Source organism: Balaenoptera borealis (assembly GCF_965194805.1).
Source record: "Balaenoptera borealis genome assembly, chromosome: 2".
In the NCBI taxonomy this organism is placed as follows: domain Eukaryota; kingdom Metazoa; phylum Chordata; class Mammalia; order Artiodactyla; family Balaenopteridae; genus Balaenoptera; species Balaenoptera borealis.
Window position 1 is genome coordinate 111,137,190 of NC_138867.1, and position 16,873 is coordinate 111,154,062.

Below are 16,873 nucleotides of genomic sequence, written 5' to 3' on the forward strand. Positions count from 1 at the left end.
ACCAGGAAGCCTACAAAAGCCCCTGGACTAACCTCACCCAGCAGGGGGCAGGCAATGGAAGCAAGAGGAACTATTACCCTGCAGCCTGCGGAAAGCAGACCACAGACACAGAAAGTTAAACAAAGTGAGACAGAGAAATATGCTGCAGATGAAGGAACAAGGTAAAAATCTATAAGACGAACTAAATGAAGAGGAGATAGGCAATCTACCTCAAAAAGAATTCACAGTAACAATAGTAAAGATGATCCAAGATCTTGGAAAAGGAAAGGAGGCACAGATCAAGAAGATACAAGAAATGTTTAACAAGGACCTAGAAGAACTAAAGAACAAAGAAACAGTGATGAACAATATCATAACTGAAATGAAAAATAAACTAGAAGGAATCAATAGCAGAATAACTGAGGCAGAAGAACAGATAAGTGAGCTGGAAGATAGAATGGTGAAATCACTGCCACAGAACAGAATAAAGAAAAAAAGAATGAAAAGAAATGAGGACAGTCTCAGAGACCTCTGGGACAACATTAAATGCATCAACATTCAAATGATAGGGGTCCCAGAAGAAGAGGAGAAAGAGAAGGGACTGAGAAAATATTTGAAGAGATTATAATTGAAAACTTCCCTAACATGGGAAAGGAAATAGTAACCCAAGGCCAGGAAGCACAGAGAGTCCCATTCAGGAGAAACCCAAGGAGAAACACACAGAGACGCTTATTAATCTAACTTAAACAAAAATTAAATACAAGGAAAAAATATTAAAAGCAGCAAGAAAAAAGCAACAAATAACATACCAGGGAATCCCCATAAGGTTATCAGCTGATTTTCCAGCAGAAACTCAGCAGGCCAAAAGGGAGTGGCATGATATATTTAAAGTGATAAAAGGGAAAAACCTACAACAAGAATACTCTACCCAGCAAAACTCTCATTCAGATTCAACAGAGAAATTAAGAGCTTTACAGACAAGCAAAAGTTAAGAGAATTCAGCATCACCAGCAGTACAACAAATGCTAAAGGACCTTCTCTAAGCAGGAAACACAAGAGAAGACAACAAAAGAGGAAAGGAAGAAAAAAGACCTACAGAAACAAACCCAAAACAATTAAGAAAATGGCAATAGGAACATACATATGGATAGTTACCTTAAATGTAAATGGATTAAATGTTCCAACCAAAAGACGCAACTGGCTAAATGGATACAAAAATAAGACCCACTGTTTACAAGAGACCCACATACAGACTGAAAGTGAGGGGATGGAAAAAGATATTGCATGTAAGTGGAAATCAAAAGAAAGCTGGAGTAGCAATACTCATATCAGACAAAATACACTTTAAAGACTATTACAAGAGACAAGGAAGGACACTACACAATGATCAAGGGACCAATCCGAGAAGAAGATATAATAATTGTAAATATATATGTACCCAACATAGGAGCACCTCAATATATAAGGGACATGCTCAATATATAAGGGACATGCTAACAGCCATAAAAGGGGAAATCGATAGTAGCACAATAATAGTGGGGGAATTTAACACCCCACTTACACCAATGGACAGATCATTCAGACAGAAAATTAGTAAGGAAACACAAGCCTTAAATGACAGATTAGACCTGACAGACTTAATTGATATTTATAGGACATTCCATCCGAAAGCAGCAGAATATACGTTCTTCTCAATTGCACACAGAACATTCTCCAGGATAGATCTAACGTTGGGCCACAAATCAAGCCTCGGTAAATTGAAGAAAACTGAAGTCATATCAACACATCTCACAACGCTGTGAGATTAGAAATCAATTACAGGAAAAAAAAACTGTAAAAAACACAAACATGTGGAGGCTAAAAAGTATGTTACTAAATAATCAATGGATCACTGAAGAAATCAAAGAGGAAATCAAAAAATACCTAGAGACAAATGACAATGAGCACATGACAATCCAAAACCTATGGGATGCAGCAAAAGCAGTTCTAAGAGGGAACTTTATAGTAATACATCTTACCTCAAAAAACAAGAAAAATCTCAAATAAGCAACCTATCCTTACACCTAAAGTAACTAAAGAAACAAGAACAAACAAAACCCAGATTAGCAGAAGGAAAGAAATCATAACTATCAGAGCAGAAATAAATAAAATACAGGCAAAGAAAATAATAACAAAGATCACTGAAACTAAAAGCTGCTTCTTTGAGAAGATAAACAAAATTGATAAACCTTTAGCTAGACTCATCAAGAAAAAAAAGGGAGAGGAAATCAATAAAATTAGAAATGAAAAAGGAGAAGTTACAACAGACACCACAGAAATATAAAGGATCATAAAAGACTACTGCAAGCAACTATATACCAATAAAACGGACAACCTTGAAGAAATGGACAAATTCTTAGAAAGATACAACCTTCCAAGACTAAACCAGGAAGAAATAGAAAATATGAACAGACCAATCACAAGTACTGAATTTGAAACTGTGACTAAAAAACTTCCAACAAACAAAAGCCCAGGACCAGATGGCTTCACAGGTGAATTCTATCAAACATTTAGAGAAGAGTTAACACCTACCCTTCTGAAACTCTTCCAAAAAGTTGTAGAGGAAGGAACACTCCCAAGCTCATTCTACGAGGTCACCACCACCCTGGTACCAAAACCAGACAACGGTATCACAAAAAAGAAAATTACAGGCCTATATCACTGATGAACATAGATGCAAAAATCCTCAACAAAATACTAGCAAACAGATTCCAACAACACATTAAAAGGATCATACACCATGATCAAGTGGGATTTATCCCAGGGATGCAAGAATTTTTCAATATCTGCAAATCAATCAGTGTGATGCACCACATCAACAAACTGAAGAATAAAAATGATATGATCATCTCAATAGATGTGGAAAAAGCTTTTGACGAAATTCAACACCCATTTATGATAAAAATTCTCCAGAAAGTGGGCATAGATACTTCAACATAATAAAGGCCATATACGACAAACCCACAGCAAACATCATTCTCAGTGGTGAAAAGCTGAAAGAATTTCCTCTAAGATCAGGAACAAGACAAGGATGTCCACTCTCACCACTATTATTCAACATAGTTTTGGAGGTCCTAGCCACGGCAATCAGAGAAGAAAAAGAAATAAAAGGAATACAAATTAGAAAAGAAGAAGTAAAACTGTCACTGTTTGCAGATGACATGATACTATACATAGAAAACCTTAAAGATGCTACCCTAAAACTACTAGAGCTCATCAATGAATTTGGTAAAGTTGCAGGATACAAAATTAATACACAGAAATCTCTTGCATTCCTATACACCTACAACGAAAGATCAGAAAGAGAAATCAAGAAAACAATCCCATTTACCATTGCATCAAAAAGAATAAAATACCTAGGAATTAACTTACCTAAGGAGGCAAAAGACCTGTACTCAAAAAACTATAAGATACTGATGAAAGAAATCAAAGATGACATAAACAGATGAAGAGATGTACCATGTTCTTGGATTGGAAGAATCAATATTGTGAAAATGACTATACTATCCAAAGCAATCTACAGTTTCAGTGCAATCCCTATGAAATTACCAATGGCATTTTTCACAGAATTAGAAAAAAATTTTTATGATCTGTATGGAAACACAAAAGGGCACGAATAGCCAAAGCAATCCTGAGAAAGAAAAACAGAGCTGGAGGAAGTCCCTGAATTAAGACTATACTATAATACAAAGCTACAGTAACCAAAACAGTATGGAACTGGCACAAAAACAGAAATATAGATCAATAGAATAGGATAGAAAGTCCAGAGATAAACCCATGCACCTATGGCTACCTAATCTATGACAAAGGAGGCAAGAATATACAATGGAGAAGAGACAGTCTCTTCAATAAGTGGTGCTAGGAAAACTGGACAGCTACATGTAAAAGAATGAAATTAGAACACTCCCTAACACCATACACAAAAATAAACTCAAAATGGATTAAAGACCTAAATATTAAGGCTGAATACTATAAAACTCTTAGAGGAAAACTTAGGCAGAACACTCTCTGATATAAATTGCAGCAAGATCTTTTTCAATCAACCTCCTAGAGTAATGAAAATAAAAACAAAAATAAACAAATGGGATCTTATTAAACTTAAAAGCTTTTGCACAGCAAAAAAAAAAAAAACCATCAACAAAATGAAAAGACAACCCTGAGAATGGAAGAAAATATTTGCAAACAAAGTGACCAACAAGGGATTAATCTCCAAAATATACAAACAGCTCATGCAGCTCAGTATCAAAAAAAAACCAAACAATCCAATCAAAAAATGGGTGGAAGATCTAAATAGACATTTCTCCAAAGAAGACAAACAGATGGTTAAAAATCACATGAAAAGATGCTCGTCACTAATTATTAGAGAAATGCAAATCAAAACTACAATGAAGTATCACCTCACACCAGTCAGAATGGCCATCATCAAAAAATCTACAAACCATAAATCCTGGAGAGGCTGTGGAGAAAAGGGAACCCTCCTACACTGTTGGTGGGAATGTAAACTGGTACAGCCACTATGGAGAACAGTATGGAGGTTCCTTAAAAAACTGAAAATAGTGCTAATATATGATTCAGCAATCCCACTCCTGGACATATATCCAGAGAAAACCATCATTTGAAAAGATACATGCACCCCAGTGTTCATTGCAGCATTACTTACAATAGCCAGGACATGGAAGCAACCTAAACGTCCATCAGCAGCAGAATGGATAAAGAAGTTGTGGTACATATATACAATGGAATATTACTTAGCCATAAAAGAATGAAATACTGTAATGCCATTTGCAGCAACAAGATGAACCCAGAGATTGTCATACTGAGTGAAGTAAGTCAGAGAAAGACAAATATCATATGATATCGCTTATATGTGGAATCTTAAAAAAAAGGGGTACAAATGAACTTATCTACAAAACAGAAATATAGTTACAGATGTAGAAAATAAAAACTTATGGTTACCAGAGGGTATGGGGGGGAGGGATAAATTGGAAGATTGGGATTGACATATACACAGTAATATATATAAAATAGATAACTATTAAGGACCTACTGTATAGCCCAGGGAACTCTACTCAGTATTCTGTAATGGCCTATATAGGAAAAAAATCTAAAAACAAGTGGATATACGTATACGTATAACAGATTCACTTTGTTGTACACCTGAAACTATTGAATAACAACTTGTAAATCAACTATATTCCAACAAAAATTTAAAAGAAAAAGTAAATGGAGAAAGATATAACATGCTAACACTAATCAAAAGAAAGTGGGAGTAGCTATATTAATATTAGATAGAGCAGACTCCAAAGTAAGGAAAGTTATAAGGGGTAGAGCAGGGCATTACGTAATGATAAGTAAGTCAATTCTTCATGAAGACATAAAAATTCTTAATGTGTATGTACCTAACAACAGAGCATCTATATGAGGCAAAAATGGATAGAACAGAAAGGAGAAATGGATAAATCCACTGTAGTACCTGGAGACTTTAAAACCCTCTCTCTCTGAAGTAGATCCAGCAGGCAGAAAACAAGTGGAGACATAGTCGAACTCAACAGCACCATCAATTAACTGGATACATTGGACATCTACAGACTATTTCATCCAACAACAGCAGATTACACATTTTTATCAAGCTCACATGGAATGTTCACCAAGAAAAATCACATTCTAGGCAACAAAACATATCTTAACAAGTTTAAAGTAATAGAAATCATACAGTATGTGCTAACAGGTCACAATGGAATGAAACTAGAAATCAGTAACAGAAAGACAGCTGGAAAATCCCCAAATACTTAGAGATTAATACTTAGAGATAAATAACACATGGGTCAAAGAAGAAATCTCAAGATATATTTTAAACCATTTTGAACTAAATGAAAATGAAAACACAACCTATGAAACTTTGTGGGATACAGCCAAAGCAGTGCTTAGAGGGAAATTGATAGCATTGAATATTCATATCAGAAAAGAAGAAAGACCTAAAATAAAGAATCTATGTTTGCACCTAGGAAAACAGAAAAAAAAAGAGAGCAAATTAAATCCAAAGTAAGCAGAAGAAAAGAAATAATAAGAATTAGAGCAAAAACCAATGAAATTCAAAAGAGAAAACCAATACAGAAAACGAACAAAAACAAAAGCTGGTTCTTTGAAGAGGTCAATAAAATTGACAAGCCTCTATACAGGCTAACTAGGAAAAAAAGGAGAAATGACCCAAATTATTACTATCAGAAATGAAAGAGAAGACAATACTACAATAGAGCCCACAAAATTTTAAAGGGTGATAAAAGAATACTATGAACAACTTTATGCCTACACCTTTGATAACTTACATGAAATGGACCAGTTCCTTGAAAGGCACAATCTTCCAGACTGCACTCAAGAAAAAGACAACGTGGATAGCCCTATATCTATTAAAGATATTGAATCAACAATGAATAACCTTCCAAAACAGAAAGCACCAGGCCCAGATGAGTTCAATGGTGAATTCCACCAAACATTTAAGGAATGAATTACACCAATTCTCTACAATCTTTTATCAGAGGACAGAAGCAGAGGGGACACTTCCTAACTTATTCTCCAAGGCCAGCATAATCCTAATACTAACACTAAAAAAAGCCATTACAAGTAAGAAAACTATAGACCAATATCTCTCATGAACATAGATGTAAAATCCTCAGCAAAATATTAACAAATCAAATGCAACAATGTATGAAAAAGAATTATACACCAAGATCAAGTGGGATTTAACCCAGGTATGCAAGGCTGGCTCATCATTTAAAAATCAATTAATGCAATCTATCACATTAACAGGCTAAGGAAGAAAAACCACATGATCATATCAATAGATGCAGAAAAAGCATTGACAAAATACAATACTCATTTATGATTAAAAACTCTCAGAAAACTAGGAATAGAGGGGAACTTCAACTTGCTAAAGAACATCTATTAAAAAACACCTACAGCTAACATCATATTTAATGGTGAAAAATTTGAAACTTTCCCACTAAGATCAGGTATAAGGCAAGGATGTCCCCTCTCACCACTGTTTTTCAACATTGTACTGGAAGTCTTTGCTAATTCAAGAAGGCAAGAAAGGAAATAAAGATATACACAGTGTAAAGAAGGCATAAAGCTGTTGTTATTTGCAGATGACATGATTGTCTATGCAGAAAATCCAAAGGAGTCAACAACAACAACAAAAACTCCTGGAGCTAGTAAGCAATTATAGCAAGGATGCAGGATACAAGGTTAATATACAAAAGTCAATTGCTTTCCTATATACCAACAACGGATAATTGGAATTTGAAATTAAAAACACATTACCATTTATATTAGCACCCCCCCCAAAATGAATTATTTAGGTATAAATCTAACAAAATATGCATAAGATCTATATGAGAAAAACGATAAAACTCTGATTAAAGACATCAAAAAAGGATGAAATAAATGGAGATATATTTCATGGTCATAGATAAGACAACTCAATATTGTCAAAATGGCAGTTCATCCCAACTTAATCTATAGATTCAGTGCAATCCCAATAAAAATCTCACCAAGTAATTTTGTGGATATTGAAAAACTGATTCTAAAGTTTATATGGAAAGGCAAAAGACCCAGATTAGAGAACACAATATTGAAGGAGAAGAACAAAGTCAGAGGACAGACACTATCCAACTTTAAGACTTATTATAAAGCTAAAGTAATCAAGAGAGTGTGATATTGGCAAAAAAGTGGACAAATAGATCAATGGAACAGAAGAGAGGACCCAGAAATAGACCCTCATATATACTCAACTGATCTTTGACAAAGGAGCAAAGGAAATACAATGAAGCAAAATACTCTATTCAACAAATGGTGCTGGAACAATGGACATCCACACACAAAAAAAATGAATTTATACACAGACCTTACAACCTTCACCAAAATTAACTCAAAATGGATCACAGGTCTAAACGTAAAATGCAAAACTATGAAACTCCTAAAAGTTAACATAGGAGAAAACCTAGATGAACTTGGGTATGGTGATGCTTTTTTAGATATGACATCAAAGACATGATCCATGAAAGAAATAATTGATAAGCCAGATTTACTTAAAATTTAAAACTTCTGCTTTGCAAAAGGGAGTATCAAGAGAATTAGAAGAAAAGCCACAAATTGGGAGAAAATATTTGTAAAAGGTACATCTGATAAAGGACTGTTATTCAAAATATACAAAGAGGGACTTCCCTGATGGTCTAGTGGTTAAGAATCCACCTTCCAATGCAGGGGACTAATGATCCCTGGTTGGAGAACTAAGATCCCACATGCCACGGGGCAACTAAGCCTGCATGCTCTAGAGCCCATGCGCTGCAACTACTGAGCCTGTGCGCTCTGGAGCCCGTGCCAAACAACTGGAGAGCCCGTGTGCTGCAACTACTGAGCCCGTGTGCTCTAGAGCCTACGCACCACAACTAGAGAGAAGCCCACATGCCGCAACGAAGAGCTCACATGCCTCAACTAAGACCAGACACAGCCAAATAAATAAATAAATAAATAAACAAATAAAAAACAAACCAAAACAAAAATCCCCCAAATATACAAAGAGCTGTTAACTCAACAATAAGAAAACAAACAACACAATTAAAAAATGGGCCAAACAGCTTAACAGACACCTCACCAAAGAAGATATACAGCTGGCAAGTAAGCATAGGAAAGGATGCTCCATATCATATTTTCACATCAGGGATATGCAAATTAAAACAACAATGAGATGCCACTACACACCTACTAGAATGGCCAAACCCCAAAACACTGAAAACAGTAAATGTTGGTGAAGATGTGGAGTAAGATGAACTCTCATTCTTTGCTGGTGGGCCTGCAAAATGGTATAGCCGTTTTGTAGGATAGTTTGGTGGTTTCTTACAAAACTAAACATACTCTTACCACTTGATCTAGCGATTTCACTCCATGGTATTTATCCAAATCAGTTGAAAACTTATGTCTACACAAAAATCTGCACATGGATATTTACAGCAGCTTTTATTCATAATTACTAAAACCTGGAAGCAACCAAGATGTCTTTCTGTAGGTGAGTAGATAAACATCCAGACAATGGAATATCATTCAGTGCTAAAAAGAAATGAGCTATTAAGTCTTGAAAAGACATGGAGGAACCTAAAATGCACATTACTAAGTGAAAGGAGCCAAACTGAAAAAGCTACATACTGTATGTTTCCAACTATATGACATTTTGGAAAAGGCAAAACTATGGAGATAATTAAATTAAAAGATCAATGATTGTCAGGGGTAGGTGAGGGGAGACGAATAGGTAGAGCATAGAGGATACTTAGGGCAGTGAAAATACTCTATACAATATTATAAGTATAGGCATACCTTGTTTTATTGCTCTCTGCTTTATTGCACTTTGCACATACTGTATTTTTTTACAAATTGAAGTTTTGTGGCAACCCTGTGTTCAGCAAGTCTACTGGTGCCATTTTTCCAACAGCATTTGCTCACTTCATGTTTCTGTGTCACATTTTCATAATTCACACATATTTCAAATGTTTTCATTATTATATTTGTTATGGTCATTAGCGATCAGTGAACTTTGATGTTACTATTATAATTGTTTTGGCATTTTTTAGCAATAAAGTATTTTTTAATTAAGATTTTTTTTTTGATTTAATGCTACTACACACTTAAACAACTACAGTATAGTATAAATATAATTTTATATGCATATAATTTTATATGCAAGTTTTTTGAAACCAAAATACTTGTGTAACTCACTTTATTATGATATTCACTTTATTGCTGTGGTCTGGAACTGAACCTGCAATATCTCTGAGGTATGCCTGTAATATCATTATACTTTTGCCCAAACCCACAGAATGTACAACACCAAGATTGAAGTCTAATTTAAACTATGGGTTTGGGTGATTATGATATGTCAATGTAGGCTTATTCTTGGTAAAAAAATGTACCATTCTGGTGAATTATGTTGATAATGGTTATGGCTATGCATGTGTGGGAGTAGTGAGTATATGAGAGATCACTGAACCTTCCTCTCAATTTTGCTATAAAACTAAGACTTCTCTACAAATTTTTTTTAAAGTAAAAAGATGCAAAAATATACACCATGCTAACAACAGTCAAAAGAAAGCTGGAGTAGCTATATTAATATCAGACAAAGGAGATTTCTATGCAAAGAATATTACCAGGGATAAATAAGGTCTTTCATGATAAAGGGGTGAATTAATCAAGAAGACAAAACAATCCTAAACACTGTAAATGTTTATACACCTAGTAACAGAGCTTCAAAATATGTGAAACAAAAAAGAATAGGACTAAAAGGAGAAAGAGAGAAATCTACCATTATAGTACGAGATTTCAATACCTCTTAATAATCAATAGACCAAGTAGGCAAAAAATTAGCAAGGATATAGTCAACTTGAACATCATTACCAATCAATCTGACATGATTGACATTTATAGACCACTTTACCCAACAAAAGCAGAATACCCATTATGCTAAAGTACACACAGAACATTCACCAAAATAAACCATATTGGTTATAAAACATGTCTCAACAAATTTAAAAGGATTCTAGGCATATAAAGTATGGTCTCAGACCACAGTGGAATGAAATTAGAAATCTGTAACAGAAATATCTCTGGAAATTTTTCAGATATTTGGGTAATAGCACACTTCTAAACAGCCCATGGATCAAAGAATAAATAAGTAGGGAAAGTGGAAAGTATTTGAAGTGCATGAAAATGAAAACGCAGCATGTCAAAACTTGTGGGTTGCTGCTAAAGCAGTAGTTGAAGGAAATCTGTAGCATTAAAACCTATATTAGAAAAGAAGAAAGGTCTCATATCAATGACCTCAGCTTCCATCTTAAGAAAGTAAAAAAAGAAGAGCTAATTAAACCCAAAGTAAGCAGACTAAAGAAAATATTAGAGCAGAAACCAGATTGTTCAGGGAAAAAGAAAAAGAGAGAAGACACAAATTATCAATATCAGGAATGAGAAAGATTACATTACTACAGATGCCAATATATTAAAGAATAATAAGAAAATATTATAAATATTTGATAATAAATGAATAAGTTTACAGAAAATGGACAAATTCCTTGAAATACACAAACTACCAAAGTTCACTCAAGAAGAAAGAGATAAGTTGAATAGCCCTAAAGAGGTTGTAAATATAGTTTATTTCCTTCCAACAAAGAAAATTCCAGGCCTAGATGGCTTAAATAGTGAATTCCACCCAACATTTAAGGCAATCTTTTCCAGAAAATCGAAGAGGAAGGAATACTTCCCGACTTGTTCTATGAGGTTATCATTACTCTGATACCAAAACCAGACATACACATCAAAAGAAAATAAAAGTACAGACTCTCATGAACAATGATGCAAAAATTTAAGCAAATCAAATCCAAAAATATATAAAAAGAAAAATACACCACAACCAAGTAGGGTTTATCCTAGGAGGCAGAGTTGATTTAACATAACATCAATCAATATATTATATTCAATTATATTATATTCAATTCACAATCATCATCAATTCACCATATTAACAAACTGAAAGAAAAACCCTATGATCACCTTAAAAGACACAAGAAGTACCTTTGGCAAAAATCCAACATCCATTCCAGATAAACTCTCTCAAGCATATTAGGAATAGAAGGAAACTTCCTCAACCTAAGAAAAACCTACAGGTAATATCATACTTAATAGTGAACTACTGCAAGGGTGTCTGCTCTCCCTACTGCTCTCTCTCAACATTGTACAGGAGGATGGAGCCAATGCAATTATGCAAGGAAAAAAAGGCATCCATATTGGAAAGGAAGAAGTAAAACTGTTTTTTATTCACAGATGACATAATCGCTTATGGTCTAATGGAACCTTTAGGGGAAGAAACTACTAGAGCTAATAATTAAGACTAGCAAGTTTACAGTACCTTTGTTATGAACTGAGTGTTTGTGTCCCTACAAAATTCATATGTTGAAGTCATAACCCTCAACGAGACTGTATTTGGAGACAGGGTCTATGAGAGGGTGATATGAGTTCATAAGGGTGAGGCCCAAATCTGAGAGGTCTGGTGCCCTCATAAGAAAAGGAAGAAACACCAGAGCCCTCTCTTTCTTTGTGCAAAGAGAGAAAAGACCATGTGAAGTCATAGCAAGATGGTGGCCATCTACAAGCGAGGAAAAGAGCCCTATCAGGAACTGAATAGGCCAGCACTTTGGTCTTGGACTTCCTGGCCTCCAGAACTGGGAAAAAATAAACTTCTGTTGTTTAATACCCCCCAGTCTATGGTATTTTGTTATGGCAGCCCAAGAAGACTAATATAATAATCAAATTAAAAAAATGTGTATTTCTATATGCTAGCAATGAATAGGGAGAAATTGAAATTAATAGCATCAAAAATATGAAATATTGAAATCAGGTGAGAAATAATAACATCAGGTGGGAATAATGACCTGTACAATAAAAATTACAAAATATTTCAGAGAGATGTTGAAGAACACCTAAAAAATGGACAGATACACCTTTTTCTTAAGATGGGAAACTCAATCTTGTTATGATGTCAATTACCCGCAAATTAATCTACAGATTCAATGCAATCTTAATCAAAATCCCATCAGGGTTTTGTTTTGGTTTTTTTTTTTGTAGAAATTGACAAGCTGATCCTAAAATTCATATAGAAATGCAAAGGACCTAGAATAGCCAAAACAACTGAAAAAGAATAACAAAGTTAGAGGGGTAACACTGTCTGATTTCAAGAATTACTATAGTGCCACATTATTCAATACTGCATGGTATTGGCATAAAGGTAGACAAGTAGATGAATGGAACAATATAGAGAATCCAGACACAAACCCATACATATACAGGGATAACTGTTTTTCAGCAAAGATGCAAAGGCAATACAGTGAAGAAAGGATAGCATTTCCACAAATGGTGCTAGAATAACTGAATGTCAATATGCAAAAAAATGAACTTGAATCCATACCTTACCTCATATAATAAAATTAATTCATAGGCATAAGTGTAAAACTTTAAACTATAAAACTTCTAGAAGAAAACATAGATCGGACTTCCCTGGTGGTGCAGTGGTTAAGAATCTGCCTGCCAATGCAGGGGACATGGGTTCGATCCCTGGTCTGGGAAGATCCCACATGCTGCAGAGCACCTGGGCCTGTGCACCACAACTACTGAGCCTGCGCTCTAGAGCCCACAAGCCACAACTACTGAAGCCCGCGCGCCTAGAGCCCGTACTCCACAACAAGAGAAGCCACCACAGTGAGAAGCCCGTGCACTGCAACGAAGAGTAGCTCCCACTCGCCACAACTAGAGAAAGCCTGCGTGTAGCAATGAAGACCCAACGCAGCCAAAAATAAATAAATAAATAAATAAATTTATTTTTAAAAAAAGAAAACATAGACTATCTTTGTGACCTTGGGTTAGGCAAAGATTTCTTAGATATGACAACAAAGGCACACCCTATTAAAAAACTGACAAGTTGGACTTCGTTGAAGTTAAAAATTTATGTTCTTCAAATGACACTGTTTCACAAGCAACTACATGTTTCAAACACTGCTAGTGGAAATGTAAGATATGGTATAACCACTTTGGAAAACAGCTTGGCAATTTCCACTCTTAGATATCTACCCAAGAGGAAAGAAAATATACATCCATCCCGTAAAAGAAAGTATATTCTGATACTTGTTAAAACAATAAGGAAGACTTTATTCAAAACTATTGTAATAGGGGTACTGCAACAGCAGAGAGAGATTGGGTCCAACTCCAAATACAGCAAAGACAGCTGGGGATTTATAGCCAATGAAGGGAGTGAAGGCATCAGAGGATGGAAAACTGCTATGAGGAGACATCAAGGGTAGAGGGATTCCTGCTAAACTGATCTGTGATACTATGATTTATGATAGGAAATATATATTTGATCTTTGCCCCCATTTCTGGCATAGAGCTCCTAAAACCCTTGGAATTTTCTAAGTGATGAGAGCAATGAGGTATCTTTTGTTACATTAATAAAGTGACTTTTGAACTGCACTTAAGGATGAGGGACTTCCCTGGTGGCGCAGTGGTTAAGAATCCGCCTGCCAATGCAGGGGACACGGGTTCCAGCCCTGTCTGGGAAGATCCCACGTGCCGTTGAGCAACTAAGCCTGTGTGCCACAACTACTGAGCCTGCGCTCTAAAGCCTGTGAGCCACAACTACTGAGCCCACGTGCCACAACTACTGAAGCCCGCGCACCTAGAGCCCATGTTCTGCAACAAGAGGAGCCACCACAATGAGAAGCCCACGCACCGCAACGAAGAGTAGCCCCCGCTCACCACAACTAGAGAAAGCCCGTGTGCAGCAACAAAGACCCAACGCAGCCAAAAAATAAATAAATAAGTTAATTAATTTAAAAAGAAAAAAAAGGATGGGGCTGGTTGCCAGGGAAACCAGCTATGTGATTACAGGGTTGGAAATTTCAGGCCCACATCATAACCTCTCCTCATAAGGGAAGAGAGAGGAGCTAGAGGTTGAATGAATCACCAATGACCATTGATTTAATCAACCATGCCTGTGCAATGAAGCCTCCATAAAACTCCAAAAGTACAGGGTTCAAACAGCTTCTGGGTTGGTGAGATTTGGGGAGAATGGCACTCCAAGAAAAAGCATGGAAGCTCTGCACCCTTTCCTCATACCTTGCCCTATGCATGTCTTCTATCTGGCTGTTCCTGAATTATATCCTTTTATAATAAACCAGTAATTTAGTAAGTAAAATGTTTTTCTGAGTTCTGTGAGCTGCTCTAGAAAATTAATCAAACCCAAGGAGAGGGTTGTGAGAACCTCTGATTTATAGCCAGTAAGTCAGAAGTAAATGTAACAATCTGGACTTGTGACTGGAGTCTGAAGTCCAAGAACGGGGTCACAGGAACCTCCAATTTGTAGCCAGTCTGTCAGAAACACAGGTAATAACCTGGGCTTGCAATTGGTGTCTGAAGTGGAAGGTGTTCCTGTGGGACGGAGTCCTTTACCTGCGGAATCTGATGCTATCTCTGGGTAGATAGTGTCAGAATTGGGTTGAAATCTATGATACCCAGCTGGTGCCTGGAGCATCGCTTGTTGGAGGTGTGGGAAAACCTTCCCCATCGCACACTCGTTGAAATTGGGTCCAGGAACCGAATTAGACTTAATAGGCCAGGCTGCTAAAGGCAGCCAGGGTGATCAGGTATCAGGGGTGGGGGACTCTCTCTAAACTGACGTAGCAGAATTCTTGCTAAAACTGTATTCAAGGATGGACGTGGAAGCCCAAGGTCAAGGCCAAGTTGAGAAGAGGGCTCAGAGTAGCTTAACTCAAGTTTGATCAAGGAGAGATTCTTTGTCAATACAAATACTTGTACACAAATGTTCCCAGCAGTTAAACAATCTGAATGTCCATAAATAGGTGAATGGTTAAATAAATTATGGTATACCATGCAATGGAATACTACTTAGCAATAAAAAGGAACAAACTATTGATACACTCAACAACATGGCTGAATCTCAAAATAATTATGCTGAGTAAAAGAAGCCAGACCAAAAAACTCTCTCTCTCTCTCTCTCTCCCTCTCTCCCTCTCTCCCTTTCTCCCTCTCTCCCTCTCTCCCCCTCTCCCTTTCTCCCTCTCTCCCTCTCTCCCCCTCTCCCCCTCTCCCTCTCCCCCCTCCCCTTCCCCCTCCCTCCCCCTCTCTCGTGACTCCAAAATCCAATCTATAATGACAGTAACTAGATCAGTAGTTGCTTAGGGAGCAGAGGGTGGGGCAGAAAGAAAGAAATTATAAAATGGTAGGAGGAAATTTTGGTAATGGATATTTTCACTATCTTGATTGTGGTGGTTGTTTCAAAGGTGCTTACATACGTGAAAACTTTTAAATTGCACACTTTAAATATGTGCAGTTTATTGCATGTCATTTATATTATACCTCAATAAAGAATGTTTTTTTAAAAAGCAATAGTTCTCAGTTTCAACTGGGATCTCAACAATGGGCTATAATCTTGGTTTCCCTAATTCTTTCATTCCCCCAAACTCCTATTCCAAACTATTTTTACTATCCTTAAGCCTCTTACCCTATATTCTTTCTTTCTCTTACTCTCTTTCTCTGGAGATTATCCCTCAAGTTGCCTCTAGTCTCAGCCTTTTACAATCTGTTCTCCACCCCTGGAGCCAAAATAAACTTTATACAAGAACATTTGATATCTCCTGTTTACAATCCCTTACCAGCCCCCCCCTCAAGAAAAAATCCAAATTCCTTAACATAGATTATAAGATGTTCTTTGATACTGGCCCCTGTTGATCTCTACAATCTCATCTCCAGCTTTCTCCTCACCACCTGCATCCCAACCTTCACTCCAGGGTCACAGTGAAAAGGTCTAGCTGCAATGAACCACTACCCATCCCTACGTTCTGCCTTTTAATTTCTTTTTCTCTCTGCCTCTTTCTTGTCTTATTCTTTATCTCTCTCTTGTCTGCCCTCTCTCCCCTTCTTTCTGTCTCTTTCTCTCTCTTCTGTTCTTCTCTCTTTTTCTGGTCATCCTCTTTCTTTACTCTCACCCCACCCCCCATGGCCCTTAGAGTTATGAGTTTTATTAGTGGATCATAGTACTTCCATATATTCATTCTAACACAACTAGGTTGATGTCTACAATTTATATGCACAGACAAAAACTGAGTTTTGGATTCAAGTAGGATAATACTATTTCCTCTAGTTGTTTAATATCCCTAGGTCCTGATGATGCAAAGTGTTTTGGCTGTGGCAGCCTAATATCCTTTATTTGGAATTATATCTGATAGCTGACTCCACATGTAGATGA

The 16,873-nt window shown here is 36.4% G+C and overlaps 1 protein-coding gene across 1 annotated transcript in view; it reads right to left on the minus strand.

Annotated features, from left to right (window-relative positions):
- MEIKIN (meiotic kinetochore factor) overlaps positions 1-16,873 on the minus strand; it is a 141,977-nt gene that overhangs the window by 60,808 nt on the left and 64,296 nt on the right. The gene's annotated exons all lie outside the window — the stretch shown is intronic.